At 40.0% G+C, this 23,287-nt stretch overlaps 1 long non-coding RNA gene across 4 annotated transcripts in view; it reads right to left on the bottom strand.

Moving 5' to 3' along the window:
* Positions 1 to 23,287, bottom strand: part of LOC307192219 — a 190,522-nt gene that overhangs the window by 12,616 nt on the left and 154,619 nt on the right. For 2 of the 4 annotated variants that reach the window (XR_013830011.1, XR_013830012.1), the window contains one exon: positions 15,436 to 16,175. The exons of 1 other annotated variant lie outside the window; for it this stretch is intronic. This is a non-coding gene — a long non-coding RNA (uncharacterized lncRNA). Of the gene's footprint in view, positions 1 to 15,435; positions 16,176 to 23,287 lie in introns of those variants that run through there. One more of the 4 variants, XR_013830009.1, reaches the window with a different exon arrangement.

Genomic DNA, 23,287 nt, shown 5'->3' with positions numbered 1-23,287 from the left:
ATTTATTTATTTATTTATTTGATTGTGCCGGGTCTTAGTTGTGGCACGCAGGATCTTCATTGCAGCAGCAGGATCTTCTGGTTGTGGCATGTGGGATCTTTAGTTGTGGCACGCAGGCTCTTAGCTACGGCATGTGGGATCTAGTTCCCTGACCAGGGACAGAACCCAGGCCTCCTGCATTGGGAGCACAGAGTCTTAACTGTTGGACCACAGGGAAGTCCCAGAAAGAGATCTTTTGTAGGACTTGGCTAAACCTTAGTGAGTGAAAATTGCCTCTTGAAATAAACTTGATGTGAATATCAGTGTCATAGTGAAAGTACCTCAACGACCTTATCCTTCCAATATCTAAGTATTAACGTTTGAAAACCCATAGGCTGATAATTCGGAAGAATAGAGCTGTTACTTGAGACAACAATACGAGAAAGAACAGAGAGGCAGCAAAGATTGAGGACACGTTAGAAGGCTCACTGCTATTAGAAATATGACTTTTCTCAAATATTAAAAATAAATCTTTAATTCCCCACATGCCATCCAGAGTCTTTTCTACAAACATCTGGATAAAGGAATCACACCAAATCCACAGTGTTTTGAGACATTCCTGGAGCAGAGATGTTCTTGAGATTATGCTTTTGGATTACTTGAACAGAAATAATAAATACTTTCAGTACTTAAAGCCGTAATGCTTTGGGTTGGATTTGGATTTTTGTTTCATTTTAGTAAAAGGTGGAGATTCAAAGTCAGCTCCTTAAGCAGAAGGATATATTGGATGTGAATATAGTTTATTGCTTCCTGACCTACATTTTCCCCTTTTTTCATCATTTGAAAAGTTACTTGACAAGTTGAGCGCCTGCAGCTCAGCGTTTCCAAACATCTGCCTTGAAGGAAGCACTTTGCCTCAGATTTTCACATGATGATCAAAAGTGGGTTTAACTTTCTCAGGTTAAATGGGAACAAGGGGGATGGTCTGACGGGGATAGAAATATATTTGAGAGCAACATGAAAGAGGAAAAAATACTTAGAGCTGTCAGAAGCTTAACCCTAGAGTCAGCTTGGACTCCCAGAGACAGCCTTCAGCTAAGAGATGAATAATCTGTGATCTGGCATGGGTTCTGCCCCAATTTGTCCATCTGTACATTGGGGACTTCAGTGTCTACCAGTTGGGGAGAATGTAAAGTAGATGGATGACGAAGATGTGAATTAAAGTCCTGGCTCTGCTATAAACGAGCTGTGTGACAAGGAAACAACATGCTATCCTTTAAAGCTGATGTTCCTGCCAAAGAGGTCTCTACCACCTCTAGCATTTTACAATTCAGAATTTAAAAAGGAAAACCCAAAAATGCAGATTAGAGCTTCATACCAGCCTGAAGAAACTGGAAATTAAAATAAAGAAATTCACAGTTTTATTTCAATCCATTCAACAGTACAAGCAGACCTCGTTTTATTGCACTTCACTTTATTGTGATTCACAGATACTTCATTTTTTACAAATTAAAGGTTTGTGGCAACCCTGCATCAGTCGAGTCTGTCAGCGCCATTTTCCCAACACCATTTGCTCACTTCATGTCTCTGTGTCACATTTTGGTAATTTTCGCATTTCAAACTTTTTCATTATTATTAGATTTGTTATAATTATCTATGATCAGTGATCTTTGATGTGACTATTGTAATTGTTTTGGGGCTCCACGAACAGCCCATATAAGTCGGCAAACTTCACCCATAAATACCGTGTGCATTCCGACGGCTCCACCAACCAGCCGTTCCGCGTCTCTCTCCCTCTCCTCAGGTCTCCCTCTTCTTGAGACACAACAGTATTGAAATTAGGCCAGCTAATAACCTTACAATGTCCTCTAAGTGTTCAAGTGAAATAAAGAGTTACACATCTCTCACTTTAAATCAAGAGCTAGAAATGATGAAGCTTAGTGAGGAAGGCATATTGAAAGCTGAGATAGGCTGAAAGCTAGGATTCTTGAGCCAAACAGTTAGCCAAGTTGTGAATGGAAAGGATAAGTTCTTGAAGGAAATTAAAAGTGCTACTTCAGCGAACACATGAATGATAAAAGGTGAAACAGCCTTATTGCTGATACGGAGAAAGTTTCAGCAGTCTGGAGAGGAGGTCAAACCACACAACATTCACTGAAGCCAAAGACTAATCCAGAGCAAGGCCCTAACTCTCTTCAGTTCTATGAAGATTGAGAGATGTGAGGAAGCGGAGAAGGAAAGTTTTTTTGGTTTTCTTTTAAAGAAGATATTGGGGGTAGGAGTTTATTAATTTATTTTATTTATTTTTGCTGTGTTGGGTCTTTGTTTCTGTGCAAGGGCTTTCTCTAGTTGTGGCAAGCGGGGGCCACTCTTCATCGCGGTGCGCGGGCCTCTCACTATCGCGGCCTCTCTCGTTGCGGAACACAGGCTCCAGACGCGCAGGCTCAGTAGTTGGGGCTCACGGGCCTAGTTGCTCCACGGCATGTGGGATCCTCCTAGACCAGGGCTCAAACCCGTGTCTCCTGCACTAGCAGGCAGACTCTCAACCACTGCGCCACCAGGGAAGCCCGAGAAGGAAAGTTTTAAGCTAGGAGAGATTGGCTCATGAGTTTTCAGGAAAGAAGCTGTCTTCGTGACATCAAATTGCCAGGGGAAGAAGCAAGTGCTGACGTAGAAGCTGCAGCAAGTCATCCAGAAGATCTAGCTGAGATCATCACTGAAGGTGGTTACACCAAACAACAGATTTTCATTGTAAATGAAACATCTTCTGTTGGAAGAAAACACCATCTAGGACTTTCATAGCTGGAGACGAGAAGTCAACGTCTGGTTTCAAAGCTTCAATGGACAGGCTGACTCTCTTGTTAGGGGCTAATGCAGAGAGTGACTTGAAGTTGAAGCCAGTGCTCATTTACCATTCTGAAAATGCTGGAGCCCTTAAGAATTATGCTAAATCTGCTCTGCCTGTACTCTCTAAGTGGAACAACAAAGCCTGGATGACAATACATCTGTTTACAACATGGTTTACTGAATATTTTAAGCCCATTGTTGAGACATACTGCCCAGAAAAAAAGATTCCTCTCAAAGTATTACTGTTCATTGACAAATGCACCTGGTCACCCAAGAGCTCTGATGGAGATATACAATGAGATTAATGCTGTATTCATGCCTGCTAACACAACATCCATTCTGCAGCCCATGAATCAAGGAGTAATTTTGACTTTCAAGTCTTATTATTTAAGAATTAAATTTTTAAAAACTATAGCTGCCAAAGATAGTGATTCCTCTGATGCACCTTGGCAAAGTCAATTAAAAACCTTCTGGAAAGAATTCACCATTCTAGATGCCATGAAGAACATTCTTGGTTCATGGGCAGAGGTCAAAATGTCAACCTTAACAGAAGTCTGGAAGAGGTTAATTCCAACCCTCATGGAGGGGTTCAAGATTTCAGTGGAGGAAGTAACTGCAGATGTGGTGGAAAGAGCAAGAGAACTAGAATTAGAAGTGGAGCCTGAAGATATGACAGAACTGCTGCAATCTCATGATAAAGTTTTAACAGATGAGGAGTTGCTTCTTACGGATGAGCAAAGAAAGTGGTTTCTGGAGATGGAATCTACTCCTAGTGAAGATGCTGTGAAGACTGTTGAAATGACAACAAAGGGTTTAGGCTATTACATACACGTAGTTGATAAAGCAGTTGCAGGGTTTGAGAGGATTGACTCCAATTTTGAAAGCAATTCTGTAGGCAAAATGCTCTCAAACAGCACTGCATGCTACAGACAAATCATTCATTAAAGGATGAGTCAATTGATGTGCAAACTTCATTGTTGTCTTAAGAACTTACCACGGCCACCCCAGCCTCAGCAACCACCACCCTGATCAGTCAGCAGCATCACCATCGAGTCTAGACCTTCCACCAGCAAAAAGATTAGGACTCTGAAGAAGGCTCAGATGATGGTTAGCATTTTTTAGCAATAAAATATTTTTAAATTAAGATATGTACATTGGTTTTTCTAGACATAATGCTATTATACACTTAATAGACTACCATATAGTATAAACATAAATTTTATATGTTTAAACATAAATTTTATACGTACTGGGAAACCAAAAAATTTGTGTGACTCACTTTATTGTGATATTCACTTTACTGCATCTAGAAATGAGCCTGTGATCTAGAAATAAACCTGCAGTATCTCCAAGGTATGTGTGTACGTATTGAGCCCACAGTATGAACCAGAACAAGGGTTACAACCATGAGAAAAATCATTTTAGGCCCCTGCTCTGTCTGAGTTTACAATCTAGGGGGGAGATTAAATTGATCAAATAATTATAGAAACAAGTATGAAGTTATATCGTTAATGGTTGAAGAGCCCAAAAAAGAAAAGAACACAAAGGAGAAAAAATTAAAATGGCAACAAATGACTTTATAAGGTATTCTGAAATTAGGTCAATAAGAACTTGGAAGCATCTACAGAAAATTAAGAGTGCTAGTATTTTAAAATTACCATCTGTTCTGAAATTCTGAAGTATGTCACATAGAATGAATTCCATAATATCTTAGAGTTAGCCACCATATTTTGGGGGGTCTTCCTGCTTCAACCCTACTTCTTTTTATTCACACAGTCAACACGTTTTTACTGTCAAAGTGCTATGTACCTGACATCCCGCTAGGCACTAGAGACGTAACCTGAGCAAGAAAGTTCTTGCCAAGTTAGTCTTGGCTGTGCAATAAAACTTCTCAAAACTTAGTGGCTCAGGGCAACTGTGACTTATTAATTGTCATGATTCTGTGGGTTGGCTGGCTCAATCACATGCTTGCATTCAGCTGGAAGTCTGGCTAGGCTGCAAGGTCCAAGATGGCGTCATTCTAGCACCACGTCCAGCAGCTGGTACAGGCTGTTGGCTGGGCTGCCTCGGTTTTCCTCCACGCGGCCTTGCGGGCAACTATAGGCCAGGCCAGCTTCTTTACAAGATGGTCCCAGGGCAGCATTCCAAGAGGGAGAAAGCAGAAGCTGCAAAGCCTCTTAAGGCCTAGCCTTGGAGGTTATACACAGAGCATCACTTTCATTGCATTTTGCTGGTGAAAGCCAATCACAGGAACATTCAGTTTCAAGAGGTGGAACAGACTCCACCTCTAAGAAGAGTACATACCAAGGTGGGAGGAATTTGTGGCCCTGTCATCATGATTAAGAGCATGGATCTGGAACCAAAGACTGCCTGAGTTCATATCCTGCTCTGTCACTCAATCACTCACTCACTAGCTAAGTAGCACTGGGCAAGTTTCTTTACCTCGGTGCGCCTCAGTTACTTCATCTATAAAATGGCAACCGTAACAGTTACTACTTCACAGTGGTCACAGTATCCTCAAGAGGCTTAATTAAATAAGTTAACATATGTAAAGCCTTTAAGAGAGTGCCAGGTTTGTAGTAAGGGCTGAATAGAGGTTAGCTGCTATTATTATTAGTATTACTACTACTACAGTCTATCCGGGGTATATTCATCAATAAATTGCACATAAAGATATTTACTTAGCATGGTTGTAAGTGCTCTGAAGAAAAAATAGAAAGTAATAAGAACAAAGAGCACAGGCCACTTTGGGAAGCTTTCCTGTGCAGTGATTAACTGCTGAAGCCTGAATGGGACGCAGGAGAATTCAGATGAAGCGGGGAAGGAGGCAGGGTTTACACAAGCCAGGGTAGGAAGGATCACATCACACAAGGGACTGAAAATTTAGTCTACTCATTCTTTGTTTCCCTCAGCACTTGCTTACAAGAGTTGAATATCAGTATTCAACTATTAGGGAAAGAAGCTATTAGGGAAACAGTGGAAAGGAGTGGAAAACTGCTTGTCTTTGGAATCAGGCCCAGTTCCCAATTCTGCCCCGGCAGCTCACCAGCTGTGCACACTTGAACAAGTTGTTTAACCTCTCTGAATCTCAGGCTCCTCGGCCATAAATTAAAACCAGAGCACTTTAAGAGTTGTTGTGAACAGGGTACGATATTCAGAATATTTAGCAATCAGAACAGACACCAATGGGCATGTGTGCCAGAGTTTACCACAGTCTTAGGCGTGGTTACGAGGAGTAACATAATAGCCTTCCAGGTGCCTAAAGTTTAGTGGGAGCCCAAAACAGGTGCTCTGATTACAGTTGTTTATGTTTAGTGTTCTCTTTGCCCCCCATCTCCTCTGTGGGGCTCCCAAGGGACCGTATCTCCTCTCCCCTCCCAGCACCCTCACTGGGTGACCAGCCCAGACCTCCACAGTAAGCCGCTGACTGCCAGGCTGGGGTCTGTATCCAGGAGACTTAACCGGCTCCAGCGCCCAGAGATGGCTGAAGATGCATTACACAAGGCAGCCCTGCCATGAAAGGGAGGCTAGAAGTTGAAGGGTTTTAATGGGATTGGGGCTCCCCTTCCTGGGGGGCTTCTCTCTGCCACCCAACCCTTCTCCCTGCTCTCTGGGGCAGTTCAGCTTCAAAGATTCAGCAGCCTTTCTCTTTACCGCCACATCTCCACGCCTACCGGCCACCATTGTTCTTTTTCTCTCCCTCTCCCCTCTTTTTTTTTTTTTTTAACATGCAAGTTGCCATGAAAAATTTGTTAATGAAATATTTGCTCAGAAGTCTGCTCTGGGCTAGACTGATAACCTATCTGTGTTTGAGTTTGGCTTCCCACATTCTAAATACTCATCTTCTGTCTATTTAGCTTATTGATTGGTTTGGCAGGAAAAGAAGCCTTGTCATCAGTGACCAAGGTCAAACTAAACAAAAAGGGATGGGGTGGGGAGGACGGCCTGAACTGATGGGCCCCAGAGACAAGAGAGGCTTCTCCAAGTTTCCTTGAAGGAACGGTTCCCTCCCATCCATCCACCCCCAGTCCCAGGTTTCAATGCAGTCTTAGCTGGCAAAGTTGATTTGTTAGTTAAAGAACAGTTGTTAAACTACCAAGAATAAAGCCAATGGACAGCTGATATTTATAGCACAAATCCTTGGCCCCAATCATTGATAACCCACAAGCATTTATGGCTCTCTTAGGAGCTGAATGCTTTTGCTTCTGACTTGGTGTCTTAGTTATGTTTCTAAAAGCTGACAGTTAATGAGGGGGCAGTCAGTTAGCATGCACTAGCTGGGCAATGTCGGGGTGCCTGGGTGTGTACAAAGGGGCCAGAGTTGGGCTGGAATCCTGCTTCTACCACTATGAGCTGTATGACCAGAGAAAATGTACTGAGATTCTCTGAGCCTCTGTTTCCTCATCTGTCAAACATGGGCTATAGTACTATAGAGTTGCTATGAGGAAAGATAAGATAGCATCTATAAAGTGCCCAGAAGTAATGAGAAACCTAGAAGCAATTGTTGGAGGTCAAACGTCTGCTACAAGGATGTTACCAACCCGCTGCCCTGGGTAGCCGAGAGTTATCGCTGCTTGTACCAACTACGTCCACTCACTCACTGAACACAGGGTATGTGTGGCCCTGGGAATGCAGGTATAATTAAGACACAGTCCAGCTCTCCAGGAGCTTACAATATCTGCTGGAGAAAAGCACAGAAACACAGAAAGTAAATGGCCACAGACACTGTGGCTGGAAGGACAGCTGAGAACACAAAGGAAGTCTGACCATTTCCCCCTGGTGGGCAGAGGAGGGAGGGTACAGAAAGGCTTCTTAGAGGACGTTTTGAAGTACGCGCTGCTTGCCAGAGGGACAAGGGAGAAAGTGAGCGAGGGAAACATCAAAGCCATGGACTGCACAGCCCCTTCTGAGAGTTGCATGTGGTCCCTGACGCTGGAGGGCTAGGCGGGGGCCAAGCGGAGTGAGGGACGGGCTAAAGAGGAGAGTGGGGGCCTGGGACTGCCTGCAGGGGGCTGGGGAGCACGTGCTTGGTCAAGAAATGGAAGCAGTGAGTGTGGACTCTTCTTCAGGGCATTTGTCTGCCAATGAGAGCAGGACAATCAGGCATCAGTTATCGAAAGGACATTGTTAGAGCCTGTTGATTAAGTAGGAGACTTGAACACACGCATAGGCTATGTAGAAGGAAGCAATAAAGATGAAGAATCTGAAATTACAGGAGGGAGAGGAATCACCCAGTGGAGTCAGATGCTGGACCATGGGTCATGGGAAGGGATGGGATTGGGAGCCCGGAGCAAGGGTGAGCCTTAGGCATGGAAGGCAACACCTCTTCCTCCCAGCCTGGAGGGATGAAGTGAGAGGGTAGGTGCAAAAGGGAATGTTTATGGGTGAAGACAGAGCTTTAGTGCTTTTTTCTGAGCGTTTTGAATGCTCTATGAGTTAGAAGGCTGGTTACCTGCTGAGCAATAGTCTGGGATGAGAGAGGAGAGTAAAGGAACTGTGGAATGTTTTGCTGGGAGCTGGGAAAATTTACTCGGCTATATTCAAGGGTTGCCCAGGAACCTGAGGGCCCAGCTGAGACCACAGATCAGACATTTGGGGTGGCCCTAAGATGCCTGTTTGGGGGATTACTTCCTCTGAATTCAGTTGAGAGAAGACATGAGGCAAGTGGTGAGGTGGATGCAAGGATGAGGTTTTGCAGGATTGTCGCGGAGGAGGGCAAATGTAAAGGCACTGAGGGTGCTGGGGAGAGGAAGGCTGAAGTGATGGATCAGAGGGCTGGCAAGAGAAGTGAAGCTCCCTGGGGAGATTAACCGAAAAATTAGTCAGGAGACGGCGATCTCCCTGACATCAAACAGCAAGTGGGCTGGGAGAAGGGGCTGAGCCTGCTGATGTGTAGGAGGATGTGACAGCCGAGTCATCCACCGGCCTTCCAGAGAACAGTGGTGACTTCCAAGGGCTGACAAAGCCCAGTGTGTGGCCTGGGAGCAGTGGCTGCGGTGGAGCAAGGATGACACTTGCTTGTCTCTGGAATGTCACCAACACAGCTGAGGCTGGGGCACTGAGAAGATCATCACCCGGATGATTCCTTACTTACCAACAGGCCAGGACTCCCAGAGACATTGCCCTGAATTTTTGAGAACTGTCTTATTCTGTGCTTGGCCCATGGGTACCAAAAATGTCTGCAACAGGGAGATGCATATGGTTCCATTGAAAATGGAAGACCTCAAACATTGATTGAAGCCATGCTTCCCACACTGTGTGCCTAGGCACCCAGGGAAATGCAGCAAACTCGCTCCAGGATATTATTAATTTTCTAGGAAACCCAGCAATAGCTTTTAGGCACTACATAAACTACTAGTTTGAGGTTCAGTTTCAAGACAGATGGTGCTACGTTCCTTTCAATGACATCGGATCTTTGCAAAAACTAGGTTTTAGTGGTTGCTATGATAAAAATCAAGTACTGAGTGAAATGCAATGTGGAAGAAGAAATGAGAATGCTAGGGTCCAGTTGGATCCCATGGTTTGAGAAGTCATGCTGTGCTCCAAACTCACATTCCCCCATGAGTAAGTAAGCATGATCATGTAGGAATGAAATAAAATATCACCTTTTCTTTCCATTTATATTTATTATTTTTTCAAATGGCTTAAATTATTAGGACATAGGTACTTATTAAGTTGCTTGGACCAAATCACTTAACAAATGGAATTTGGGGGTATTTCTTTTGGCCTCAGTGCACTATTAAAACTATCACTAAGGCACTAAGGGTGCTGTGAACAGAGAAATTTGAGAACCTCTGGATTAACAGACTGTCCACACTTGGGTATCTGTTATAACTCTTAAATCATAGAAAATTAGAGTTGGAAGGAACCTTAGAGATAACTAAGAACAACCTCTGTCATTTTACAGAGGACACAGCTAAGCAAGGTTAAGGGGTATCGTCAAGGGTCATCAGTTGTTGGTAGGACAAGAACTAGAAGAACTAGAATCTGGTTTTATCCCGCCCTGTCTAATGTGCCCTTCCACTGAAAACAAGTAGCTTAATTCACTCATATCATTTGTGTAATGATAATAAAAATGTTCATTCACTTTCTCTCAAAAAGCCTATTTATAGAAATGAAAAACACTCAGGCCTGTTCTTCCTTGGTGTGAGCCTATACTGATATCCAGTCCTACTAACTGACATGTCTTCATTCGCTGATACTCCTGCAGGACCCTGTAAGTAAGTGAAAGCAACTTCTATTTTTAAATTTTTATTGAAATGTACTTGATTTACAATGTTGTGTTAGTTTCAGGTAGACAGCAAAGTGATTCAGTCATACATATACATATATATATATATGTATATATATATTCTTTTTGAGATTCTTTTCCATTATAGGTTATTACAAGATATTGAGTATAGGTTCCTGTGCTATACAGTAAGTCTTTGCTGGTTATCTATTTTATATATAGTAGTGTGTATATTTGAGTCCCAAACTCCTAATTTAACCCCCCACCCCTTTCCCCTTTGGTAACCATAAGTTGTTTTCTATGTCTGTGAGTCTATTTCTGTTTTGTAAATAAGTTCATTTGTATCATTTTTTTAGATTCCACATATAAGCGATATAACATATTTGTCTTTCTCTTTGATTTACTTCAGTTAGTATGATAATCTCTAGGTCTATCCATGTTGTTGCAAATGGCATTGTTTCATTCTTTCTTATGGCTGAGTAATATTCCACTGTGAATATATACCACATCTTCTTTATCCATTCATCTGTCAATGGACACTTATGTGAAAGCAACCTCTTTTGGCCAAGTCAAACTGAGTTCTGGAAATGAAATTGGTAGATTCTATATATTCTAGAGGGCTAATTTCCTAAAATGTTTCTCATCCCCAAAGTTTTGGATAGTGTTTAAAACATAAGGCATTCAAGCAAGTAGAGAACAAGGAAAGTGCACAGGACACAGATGTAGGCCATCAGCTCTGCTTACTCACTAGCTCCTGCACGTCCACTGTGATTCAGAAACATTACGAATGTGAACACATTATTTTATAAGCACATGAACTAGCTCAAGTCCCTCTCCCATGAACTGAGTGCCTCTCTCCAGATCCCTAATGCTGCCCAGGAGAGTTCGGGGAGGTGCGAAGGGCAGGTTCTCTGCTTCCTTCCTCTTGTTCCTTCCTCTTGCTTGGGTGGAGGGCTGTGTGCTCTCTGCATCTTGACACCCACCATGGTTCTCTCTGCTGTACTGTCTGGCCAAATGGTTCCAACTCTGGAGTACAACTCTTCTCATTTAATTCCCCAAGGCAATACCTGTATCAGACCCAGACTAATGATGGGGGCTGATGGCACAGTCCAGAAGAGGAATCTACTTAAATTTTAATGCTAGGAATCACTGTCTGAAAAAGTCACCAGCCATTCCTCCCCAAGGACTTTTCTCATTAGCTGTGGTCCCTCAGTTCCAGCTATCCACCATCTTCCACAGGCCACTCCCTTTTCTCTAGACCATTTATTCCATCTTCTCTTTCAAAGTCCAACCCCTAATCCCAGGCAGAAAATTCCAAATTGCAGTCATTCTGATTATTAGAGAATTTATTCCTACTAAGTAGTCCTGGTGCCTGTGTTCTCATGCCCAAGTAGACCCACCCAAACTAATGAAGGTATTGAACCTCATTTATAAGTATAGCTGTAACACCCCTTCAAGGTGCTGCCCTTTTTTGAGCATTTACTACAAATCCTGGAACAGGGTTGCCTTAAAATATTCAAAACTTTCCATGGTTGAGGGGTGCTTTACAAGCTAAAAGCAAATGATGAAAAACAAAGTGATTTTTCAAAACACCAGCTTCAGATGCTGCTGTATTTGTTTCTCTCTCAAGCTACTGATGCCACTGTTTCCAAAGATTGACAGAGTTGTCTATGACAGGCTCAGACCCAGAAACAACACCCAGAAGTGTGGACTCATTTCTTTCTAGTTCAAGATCATGGGAGGTGTGAACCAGAAGCTGGAGCAGCAGTTTGGGCATTGGAGAGCTTTATGAAGATAAGTCGGTGCTGCTGTTGACACATGAAGCTTCAGTGGCCCAGCCAAATTGATCAAATATAAACCCAATTTCCGATTTGCAGGGTTGGGTGGGCTAACAAATTGTATCAGAGGCTTTGTACCGAAGCCTTTAAGAAAACGGAGCTATTGCCATGAACCCATAACTCCCTGCCCCTCCCTCTGCCTCTAACACCTCATTACCACTATTCATACATAATCCAGGCGGGTGCAGACCTTACCCAGGGCAAGTGGATGACACAGAGGTGGGCTACAACCCCAGGGACAAGAGCTAATGATAGTAATAGGGGATACATTTTGAGGATCCTCTGTTTGGTCCAGGCACCTTTATATACACCGTCTCATTTATTTCTCACAATGGCCCTAAAAGGTAACTACTGTTATTATCTCTGTGTCAGAATCATTTTACGAAATATTTACCAATTGAGTTTTCACCTGTATGGTTTTGTTTACCTAGTTGCCCTCTACTCGCCCCCAAAATACACCTTGGCACGCATAGCACCTGGAGTAGGATTAGGATAACAAAAACAAAAATAAAAAATGAAAACAAAAAAAAAAACAAGTGTTCTTAGCATCTGAACTCCAAAATTTATGCCTACTCCTATAAGTCAGATTTGGAATTTGGGTAGATATAGATTTTTTTACCTGTGTAGTTGAGAGAGACTCAGGACAGAGAGAGGTCTAAGAGACCTGAAGTGGCCTCACAGCTGGGATATGAAGGATAGAGAATGACAGGTGTAGCCTGTAGACCAAAGAACAGCCAGGACTGTGGGTGGCTCTGTGCTGCCAGGAGGGTGGATGCTGGCACTGGAGAGCAGAGGAAACAGTCTAGAGCCACAGGTATCAGGATGGTCAGGCCCTCGCTACAACTGAGGGCCACACCTTCCCCATGATCTGATGCCCCATGACTAACCTCTACCCACTCTCCACTTCACCTCCCAAACCATATGCCGTCCAGGAAGAAAAGATGAATGACAGATTTTACTCTCCATTAACTGGGACAAAGTTTTCACTGTCTGTAGAGCTGAGGCTCAAGGCAGTAATGATGTTCAGTTACAGTAAAGCAAAGAAAAATCTCTTAGTCAGATCTGAGTTTGTTACAAAGGAAATTAATCCCGACTACACACAAGGATACTGAGGTGTGGAAAGATTAAGGAGCCGGCCTCAAGGACACAGTTGGTAAATGTGAGAGTCTGTCTGATTTCAGAATCCAAGTCTGTGACTGCTCTGCTCAACTGTGAACCAATTGTATCAAATCTATCACCTTTGGGCCAATGGTTTCCAAACTAGTCCAGCTCAACACCTTTGTTGAACTAAATGTGAAAACAGAGTGACAGCAGAGTTGCTTTGGCTGCAGAGTGGGAGCCAAAGCCCATCACCTCCCAGCAGCCCCTGCACACTGTCTCTGGGGGACTGTCCTAGGCAAACACGTTTGTTTCCCATCAGCTAGCACTCGTTCCTAAGGCCCGCTGACTCTGCCTCCCCAAAGCCTGTAAACCAAACTACTACATTCTTTGTCCTGCTGCAGTAGCTGTCATTTAGGTTTCTAGTACTTCCAGTCATGATAGTTCACCGTTTCTGACCTTCAGCAATTAATGAGGTCTGAGCCTCAGTTTCCCCATCTGCATCATATGAACATAGACTTGTTCTTAAGATTAAATAAAATATTTACATAAAATACTTTGAACGGGGCTCATAGGAAATACTCACATTATGAATATGATTATTGACTTTATGTAGCTTTTCCTTGAGATATATTTCTAATGTGAGCCCTGTGAGTTTTCTAAAAGGAATAATATATTTTTTTGCATTTATTTCTACTTCTTCTCTTGATGCCCAGATACTAGATTAAAGACAGTACAAGAAAAAATTTATAAGCCAATCTCATTTATAAGTATAGATGCAAAAGTTCTAAATAACTCATTAGCAAATTGAATCTTGGTGTGTATAAAAAAAGAAATTCATCATGACATAGTAGGGTTTATCCTAGGAGAGCAAGGATAGTTCCACATTAGAAAATAATTAATAGGTTTAAAATTTACAAACATCTGAATAAATGCTGAACAATCATTTGATAAAATTCAATATCTATTTGTGATTTTTAAAAAATTATTAGCCAACATAAATACAAAACACCTTCCTGAACTTGATGAATGCTATCTATTAGAAATTTAGAGCAAGCATTATTCTTAATGGTGAAACTTTAGAAGGATTTCTAATAAAATAAAGATCTTTTCTCTCCTCTCTAAATTTAACTCTATACTGGTATTCCTAATCATCATAACAACAACCAAAAAGGAGAGAGAAAGAGAATGAGAGAGAGGAAATAAAAGATATAAAAACAGGCATTATTTATGGAAAATATGATCATGTACCAAAAAAACTGAAAGATTTAATTGAAAAACTACTAGAACTAATAAGTACATTTAGTAAAACCCTGGATACAAGATAAGCATAAAAAAACAACAACATTCCCATAGACCTAAATTAATCAAGCATAAAATAAAATAGAAAATATACCCTTCAAAATATCAACAAAACTATAAAATATCTGGGTTTATGCTTCATAACATGTATGCAAAATCTTCATTAAGAAAAACTATAAAGCTTTCCTGAAGGATATAAAAGGAGATTTGACTAAAGGAAGGTATATACCATATGCATGGATGAGAAGACTCAAATTGTATACATGACAATTTTCTCCAAATTAATCTATAAAGGCAATTATAATCAATATCCCAAAGATTTGTTGATTCTAAAATTCATACAAATGCCAGGAACAGTAAGGACAATTTGAGAAAGAAAAATTGTCAGGGAAGCCCTTGACTATCAGTTATTAAATTCTTCAGCTTTCCCTCTCCATTTTCTTCATTCTCTTGCACCCTCCAGGCAATCCTATGGTGGTGGTGATGGTGGATGGCAATAATAACAGCAGCAATGGTAGCCTGCAGGAACCAAACTTCTAAGGGAGAAGAACTTTCTTCACAATTCAGTGGAGCAGGGATTCCATGAAGGTAAGGCCACATTTCATTGTTTTTTGTTTTTCGCATTCTTTCTGTCCTTCTACCACTTGGCCACAGACACACTGCAATTGCAGTGTTGGAAGACCAAAAGGAACTGAGAAGGGAACTGTGAAGCACTGGGAGATGACAGAGAGGGAGGAGCTCAAAACAGTAAGCCAATGAACTTCTGGGATCCCCCCAAACCCACACTTGCTTGAATCTAATCCTAATAAACATATCAAAGACTTTGAGAACTGAGCTAACAAATAGACTTCCACCCAGGTCCCAGAATGACCAGTTGGTGATGCACTCATGGGACAGATCTGAATAGCATTGCAAAGATGAAAACTTAACTGACATTGTAACCACAGCCTACAGAAGGCAAGTGGGAACTTGTGGTCTAAATCTAATCATCAATTAAAACAAAACAAAAACAAAAATATCAATGATATCCATATAATTCAAGCAAAATCCAGAGTCTCATAACCTGATATTCAAAATCATGTGTGAAGAATCATGAAATTCTCAACTCATGTGGGAAAAAATAATCAAAAGACACCAACAAGGAGATGACACAGATATTGGAATTATCTGACAAAGATCTTTAAAACTTATAAAAATAATTTAAAATGCTTTAAAAAGTGGTGCAAACACTCTTGAAACAAATGTTTTTTAAAAAGGAATTAGCAAAGAAATAGATGATAAAGAGAAGAACTAAATGGCAATTTTAGAACTGAAAAATAATGTAACTAAAATTTTTAAATTAACTGAATGGACTTATTAGCAGATTGGAGATGACAGAAGAGTCTGTGAACTTGAAGATAGATCAATAGAAATATTCTAATGTGAACAACAGAAAGAAAAATGATTTTAAAAACAGAACAGAGCTTCAAGGACCTGTGGGACAGCAACAAAGGGTTTAATATTTCTGTGATCAGAGTTCTAGAAGGCGATAAGAAAGAGGGAAGTTCTGAAAAAGTATTTGAAGAAATAATGACTGGACACCTCTCAAGTTTGACAAAAGACAAAAACCTAAAGGTTCAAAAGTACCCCAAACAGGATAAACCTAAAGAAATCCACACCCAGACAAATCAAATTCACATTGCATGAGTCAATTCCTATCTATATATATCCTATTGATTCTGTTTCTCTAGAGAGTCCTGGCTATTACAGTTGTTGTCAGGATACAAATCTTCGGTGGTTGCTGGACTGATGGCCTCAGTTACTTACTGATTGTTGGCTCAAGGCCACCTCAGTTGTTTGTAATGGAGGCCTCTCCAACATGACAACTTGCTTCTTCAGAGCTAGAAAAAGAGAGAGAGTCTGCTAGTAAGACAAAAATCACAATCTTTTGTAACTTAATCATGGATATGACATCCTTTGCTGAATCTTATTGGTTAAGAGCAAGTAACTAGGGTCAGCCTACCCTCAAGAGGAGGGAATTACATAAGGGCACAAATACAAGAAGGTGAAGATCATTGGGGGCCATTTTAGAGTTTGCCTACCACAAGTGGTTATATTAATATCAAAGTAAGCTTCATAGCAAAGAAAGGTCCCAAAGCTAAAGAAAAATAATACATATTATTAAACGTATCAATTTACCAAAAAAGGCACAGCAATCCCAAATGTGTGTATTCCTAACAACAAGAGCTTCAGAAATACATGAAGCAAAAACTGACAGAAATGAAAGAATAAGTAGACAAACACATAATTATAGTTGCAGACTTCAACACTCCTCTCTCAGTAACAGAACTAGTAGACAGAAAATCAAGAAGAAATAAAAGAATTGACCAACATCATCCATCAGCTAGACCTAGTTTTTAACCAGAAACAGCAGAATACACTTTTTTTCCAAGTGAAGATGGATTATTCACCAAGATAGACTGTATCTAGGTCACAAAATAAAACATTAACAAATTTAAAATAATTGAAATCATACAAAGTATATTTTCTGACCATATTGGAATTACACTAGTAATCAATAGATAGAATTTAAAAGGAATGTCTCCAAACACTGGGAAATTTAGAACTCTTAAAAGTAACCCATGGGTATTAAGAGGTACAAACTATGTATAAAATAAATAAGATACAAGGATATAATATGGCACAGGGAATATAGCCAATATTTTATAACAACTTTAAATGGAGTATAATCTATAAAAATACTGAATCACTATGTTGTACAGCGGAAACTAATATAATATTGTAAATCAACTATACTTTAATTTACAAAAAATTTTTAAGTAACCCATGATTCAAAGAGGGTCAAAGTTTCAATAAAACTGCATGGAAAAAAATGCAACATATGAAAAGCTGTGGGAGGTAGCTAAAGCAGTGCTTGCCTATGCTATAAAGAGAAAAAGGTATCAAATAATCTAAGTTTCTACCTTAAGAAACTAGAAAATAGAGTAAAATATACACAAATCAAGCAGAAGAAAGTCAATAGTGAAGGTAACTGCAGAAATCAATAAAAATGAAGACAGAAATATCTTCAAAGTAGTGAGGGAAAATAACTGATGACATATTTTTATATCCAGCTAGATTATCATGAAAGAGGGAGAAGAGGGTAAAAAAAACATTTCAGACATACAGTGACTATGAGTGTTTTCCAGCCATAGCCTTTTACTGTAAGAAATATTACACAGTTTTCTCCAGGAAGATGAAAATTAAACCCTGAAGGCAATGAGACACAAGATATTAAATATTTGTACACAGAAATTTAGTGTGAATTTTTTATAGTTTTCATTAACTATTGGATGTAAAAATAATGCAGAACAAATACTGTGTGTGAATAAAAAGGAAAAGAGTTATATTCTAGGTAGCAGTGACAACGTGGGCACATTGTTCTGTGGAAAGTTAAAGGGTGTTAAGGTCAATGTCATTTTCAGAAGGAAGAAAGAAATCTTGAATAGCTTCAAATTTAGAAAAATGAAGACCCAAATAAGTATGTTAACCAAAAAAAAAAAAAAAAAGAAGAAGACAGAAATACAATAGAGAAAAATCACTAAAACTGAAAGCTGGTTCTTAAGGAAAAATCATTAAAATTGATGTCTCTAACAAGACTAACAAAAAAATAAGAGAGAAGACACAAATTATCCACATCAGGAATGAAAGAGGCAATGTCACTGCAGACCCCACAGATATTAAAAGGATAATATAAAAACACTACAAGCAACTCTGCACAATAACCCAACACCTTAGATTAAATAGAACAATTCATTATAAACCACAAACTACTAAAACTCACCCTAGATGAAGTGGATAACTTGAATAATCCTACAACTGTTAAAGAAATTGAATTTTTAGTTAAAATCTTCCCAAAAAAGAATCTCCAGATCCAGATAAGAGTCACTGTAAAATTCTACCAAACATTTAAAGAAGAAATAACACTAATTCTACACACTTTCCTCTACAAAACAGAAGGGCAATACTTTCCAACTCATTTTGTAAAGCCAACAGTACACTGTGACCAAACTACAAAAAGATAGTACAAAAAAGAAAACTACACACCCATATTCCTCATGAATATAGATGGAAAAAATCAACAAAATATTAGCAAATAAAATACAGCAATATATAAAAAGAATAATTCACCACAAATAACCGGGATTTATCCCAGGAACACAAGTCTGGTGGAAAATTCAAAAATCTATAATATAATTTACCATACTAACCATCTATAGAAGAAAAACCATGGATCTTATCAATATATGCAGAAAAGCATTTGACAAAACATAGCATCCATTTATGATAAATACTCTCACCAAATTAGGAAGAGAAGGGAACTTCTTTAACATAACAAGGGGCATCTATAAAACAAAAAACACCTCAAGCTAATATCGTACTTAATAGTAAAAGATTTCCCCCAAGATGAATTCCCCCTAGGATCAGAAAGAGGGCTAGGATATCTATTCTCAATATTCTCATTCAACATAATACTGGAAGTCTTAGTGCAATATGCAAGAAAAAAAAGCATATAGATTTTAAAGGATGAAATAAAACTGTTCCTATTCACACATGATATGATCATCTATACAGAAAATCTTAGGGCTCTACAAAAAAACTTCTAGGATGAACTGAGTTTAGCAAGGTTGCAGGATACAATCTCAACACAAAGAAGTCTATTGTATGTCTACATACTAGCAATGTACAATTGGAAACTGAAATGAAATAAACCATACCATTTACAATAGCTTCAAAAAATGAAATACTTACAAGGGTATAAATCTTACAAAACATGTACAGAATCTGTATAAAGAATCAGAATCACTATGAAACGATGATTAAAAAAATCAGAGGACCTAAATAAATGGAAATACATATCATGTTCATGGAATGGAAGACTCAGCATAATAAAGATATCAATTCTCCCTAAATCTATGCATAGATTTAATGCCATGCCAATCTAAATCTCAGCAAGTCTTTTTGCAGATATTGATAAGAAGATTCTAAAATGTGTATAGCAATGCAAAGGACTCAAAATGTCCAAAGCAACTTTGAAAAGAATAAAGTTGGAGGACTCTAACTATGTGATGTTAAAACTTACTATGAAGTTACAGTACTCAAGTGTGATACACCACATTAACAAATTGAAGAATAAAAACCGTATGATCATCTAAATAGAGGCAGAAAAAATCTTTTGATAAAATTCAATATCCGTTTATGATTAAAACTCTTCAGAAAGTGGACATATAGGGAACATACCTCAACATAATAAAGGCTATATATGATAAACCCACAGCTAACATACTCAGTGGGGAAAAGCTGAAAGCATTTCCTCTAAGTTTAGGAATAAGACAAGGATGCCCACTCTCACCAGTTTTATTCAACATAGTCTTGGAAGTCCTAGACACAGCAATCAGAGAAGAAAAAGAAATAAAAGGAATCCAAATTGGAAAAGAAGAAGTAAAACTCTCACTGTTCACAGATGACATGATGCTATACATAGAAAATCCTAAAAATGCTACCAGAAAACTATTAGAGCTCTTCGATGAATTCAGTAAAGTTTCAGGATGCAAATTAATATGCAGAAATCTCTTGCATTCCTATACACTACCAATGAAAGATCAGAAAGAGAAATTAAGGAAACAATCTCATTTACCATTGCATCAAAAAGAATAAAATACCTAGGAATAAACCTACCTAAGGAGGCAAAAGACCTGTATTCTAAAAACTATAAGATTCTGATGAAAGAAACTGAAGACAACACAAACAGATGGAAAGATATACTGTGTTCTTGGATTGGAAGAATCAATATTGTAAAAATGACGATACTACCCAAGGCAGTCTTAGAGATTCAGTGCAGCCCCTATCAAATTACCAATGGCATATTTCACAGAACTAGAACAAAAAATTTTTAAATGTGTTTGGAAACACAAAAGACTCCGAATAGTCAAAACAATCTTTAGAAAGAAGAACGGAGCTGGAGGAATCACACGCACTGACTTCAGACTATACTATGGTAATCAAAACAGTATGATACTGGCACAAAAGGAGACATCTAGATCAATGGAACAGGATAGAAAGCCCAGAGATAAAGTCAAGCACTTATGGTCAATTAATCTATGACAAAGGAGGCAAGAATATACAATGGAAAAAAGACAGTCTCTTCAGTAAGTGGTGCTGGGAAAACTGGACAGCTACATGTAAAAGGTTGAAATTAGAACATTCTCTAACACCATATACAAAAATAAACTTGAAATAGATTAAAGACCTAAATGTAAGACTGGATACTATAAAACTCCTAGAGGAAAACATAGGCAGAACACACTTTGACATAAATCACAGCAATATTTTTCTGGCTCTGTCTCCTAGAGTAATGGAAATAAAAACAAAAATAAACAAATGGGACCTAATTAAACTTAAAGCTTTTGCACAGCAAAGTAAACCATAAACAAAAGGAAAAGACAACCTACAGATAGGGAGAAAATAGTTGCAAATGATGCTACCAACAAGGGACTAATTTCCAAAATATACAAACACCTCATACAACTCAATAACAAAAAAACAACCCAATCAAAAAATGGGCAGAAGACCTAAATAGATATTTCTCCAAAGAAGACATACAGATGGCCAACAGGCACATGAAAATATGTTCAATATTGCTAATTATTAGAGAAATGCAAATCAAAACAATACAATGAGGTATCACCTCACAGCAGTCAGAATGGTCATCATCGAAAAGTCTACAAACAATGAATGCTGGAGAGGGTGTGGAGTAAAGGGATCCCTCCTACACTCTTAATGGGAATATAAATTTTTAAAAATAAGTTTATTTATTTATTTATTTTATTTTTTGGCTGTGTTGGGTCTTCGTGGCTGTGGGCGGGCTTTCTCTAGTTGTGGCGAGCGGGGGTTACTCTTTTTTTTTTTTTTTTTTTGCGGTACGCGGGCCTCTCACTGCTGTGGCCTCTCCCGTTGCGGAGCACAGGCTCCGGACGCGCACGCTCAGCAGCCATGGCTCACGGGCCCAGCCGCTCCACGGCATGTGGGATCTTCCCGGACCGGGGCACGAACCCGTGTCCCCTGCATCAGCAGGCAGACTCTCAACCACTGCGCCACCAGGGAAGCCCGGGGGTTACTCTTTGTTGCAGTGCCCGGGCTTCTCATTGTGATGGCTTCTCTTGTTGCGGAACACAGGCTCTAGGCACGTGGGCTCAATAGTTGTGGCTCGCGGGCTCTAGAGTGCAGCCTCAGTAGTTGTGGTGCATGGGCTTAGTTGCTCCATGGCATGTGAGATCTTCCCAGACCAGGGCTTGAACCTGGGTCCCCTGAATTAGCAGGCGGATTCTTAACCACTGCACCACCAGGGAAGTCCCGGGAATATAAATTGATACAGCCACTATGGAAAACAGTATGGAAGTTCCTTTAAAAACTAAAAATAGAGTTACTGTATGATACAGAGATCCTACTCCTGGGTATATATCCAGAGAAAACTCTACTCTAAAAAGATACATGAACCCCAGTGTTCATAGCAGCACTATTTACAATAGCTAAGACATGGAAGCAACCTAAATGAAGCTAAATGTCTATTAACAGATGAATGGATAAAGAAGATGTAGTGTGTATATACAGTGGAGTATTACTCAGCCATAGAAAAAGGATGAAATAATGTCATTTGCAGCTATATGGATGGACCTAGAGATGATCCTACTAAGTGGAGTAAGTCAGACAGAGAAAGACAAGTATTATACAATATCACTTATATGTGGAAACTAAAACATAGTGCAAAACAGAAGAGGTGAGTTTTGAGCAAGCCTTTGAGGATCGGCCGGTCAGAGATGGTCAGGCAGGGGAGTAGAGGCACGAGCCCGCGAACGTCTGCCTCGACCTACAGAGCTGCTCACAGCACCAGCCGCCTGCTGTTCTTGATAACTTAGGGGCTGAGCAGGTCCGAGGGGCTCCTGGGCCAGTGGTGTGCTGGACGTGGCTCGCACGGGCTTTGGAGAACCAATACTGTGCATCTCTTCTCAACCCACTTTTACGTAGCATCATGTTAGTAGCTTGAAATCTACTGTGATGGGAATGTTTACACCATAGACATCAGCAGATGCTGCAAATCTGGGAATTATTTTCCCCCTGGATTTCTGACTGATCAGCACACTTTACCCCTGGCCCATTTCCCCCTGTGATTGAATGACAGAATAATAGAAATGATGAATGATAGAAAGGATGGAAATAGGAATGATAGAAGTAAATCACGAACTCTAGGAGAATTCTCAACCTGGATCTGATCAAGATCTTACTTTTATTTGAAATAGTTTAGTAAACAGTTCAGGAGTTCATTTTAAAAAACATGCACTTTTGGGTACCTACCACCTGGCAGGCATTGTGCCAGCACTAGGAACCCAAAGATGAGTATGACACAGGGGTGAGGAAAAGGGACATACAAATTGTTGGCAAAGTAAACTGGCAAAGGCTTTGATGGAGTTATCTGTAGGATGCTACAGGAGCACAGGAGGAGGACTGGAGTGGATGGAGAATCAGGAAAGGTTTTCCTGAGAAAGCAGCTCTTGTTTTGATTCCTGAAAGACAACTCCACGCAGAGAAAACCTACCAGCAAAAGCAAAGGTATGTTTGAGGGCTTTCTGCTCTATGCACTCTCATTTATAAGGCTGGGAGGTAACAGGCTCTGTTTTTAGCACACAAGTAATGCATTAATACATTTTTGATGTAAAAAAAGAAAACACCTAAAATCTCTTTAGATGCTCCCAATCCCCTTTAATTCTCAGAAGGCAGTATTGTTCCTAATTGGTTATGTATCTCATAGCCTTTTACTATATTACTATATGTGTGTGTACTTATGAAATCCTTCTTTAAAATATACAAATGGGGGCTTCCCTGGTGGCGCAGTGGTTGAGAGTCCGCCTGCCGATGCAGGGGACACGGGTTCGTGCCCCGGTCCGGGAAGATCCCA

The sequence above is a fragment of the Stenella coeruleoalba genome (genome assembly GCF_951394435.1).
Source record: "Stenella coeruleoalba genome assembly, chromosome: 1".
Taxonomy (NCBI): Eukaryota; Metazoa; Chordata; class Mammalia; order Artiodactyla; family Delphinidae; genus Stenella; species Stenella coeruleoalba.
The sequence above is the reverse complement of the archived record's forward strand: the minus strand, read 5'-3'. Positions and strand labels throughout refer to the sequence as shown.